General features: G+C 49.1%; 1 pseudogene; it reads right to left on the reverse strand.

The window, feature by feature from the left end:
- Positions 1-1,072, reverse strand: part of LOC103210295 — a 55,716-nt pseudogene that overhangs the window by 24,933 nt on the left and 29,711 nt on the right.

The following is a 1,072-nucleotide window of genomic DNA, read 5'->3' on the forward strand; positions in this document are numbered from 1 at the left end:
TGGACTTCCCTCCTCTTAGCCCTCTGCACCTATAGAGGCAGCATCAGTGGTGGTGGATGGGACTCTCTCAGGCCCCTGGGGAACGCCAGCAGCAGGACAGTTCTGGGGAAAACTCCCAAAAGGAGGAGAGAAGGAGCGGGGAGACCCTTTCTCCTCTCCTGTAGTGGCCTGAGCACCCTCAGGATCATGGGAGTCACCTTGGGCCTTGATTCGGGCCTCACCTCAGGCCAGGTGATGTTTCTCATGGGCACGGAGCTTACTCTTCTGACCACGAGGCATAATGACTCTGGTCACGGAGAGCAGGCAGGATTGTGGGAGCAGGACAGGTGATGTGAGCCCATTGTAAAAGTAAGGCAGAAAGTATGTGAGCCTCTTCAGCAGGGAGATGCCTCTTTGGCTTTAACAATGGCTGCCTACAAAGGATTCTCAGAGGGTACTGTTCTAGGAACACAGAAGGCTTCAGATCTGCTCAGCCTGTCCTGAGAACCATGTGGAAGAACTTAAGGTGAGGCTTAGGTTGCAGTTGCCAGCAAGGCCTGGCAGTGGGGACCCTCTCTTCTGCAGTAGTAGGGTGTCTACTCTGTTTGCTTTCAGGGCCATGACATCAATATTTGGGAGGGTTTGGGTCTTTTCCTCTGTGTTTTCCTGAACTTAATACCTCAAAGCCCCTTGGGTGCCTTGAGTGAATTTCAGGAGCAGCTTTGCTCTCACCTCTTGGTGATGACAGGAATGTGGTACTGTTCTGTCCTGGGTTCCCTGGAGACCTTTGTCCTCCTCCAAGTCCTTCTCCTGACTCTGTAACAATTTGGAATTCCTCCCTGTTTTGGATAAGGCCTATCTAACAATCTCAGTTTCCTGAGACCTCTTACAGAGAATAAACATTTACCTCATCTGAATACAAATGCCTGTGGTTTTCCAAGGCTGACAATAACGGAAGGATTCTGTACTTCCTCCAGTTAGGGAGATTCCCTCAGTCCTCAGGGTCCTCACATTGACTATTTTTTTTTTTAATTTTATTTTGATTTCGGTGAAGATTTACAGAGTAAATTCACTTTTCATACAGCAGTTCACA

This window comes from Orycteropus afer, unplaced genomic scaffold (assembly GCF_000298275.1).
Source record: "Orycteropus afer afer isolate SDZICR_OR568_19922 unplaced genomic scaffold, OryAfe1.0 scaffold00583, whole genome shotgun sequence".
Classification (NCBI taxonomy): domain Eukaryota; kingdom Metazoa; phylum Chordata; class Mammalia; order Tubulidentata; family Orycteropodidae; genus Orycteropus; species Orycteropus afer.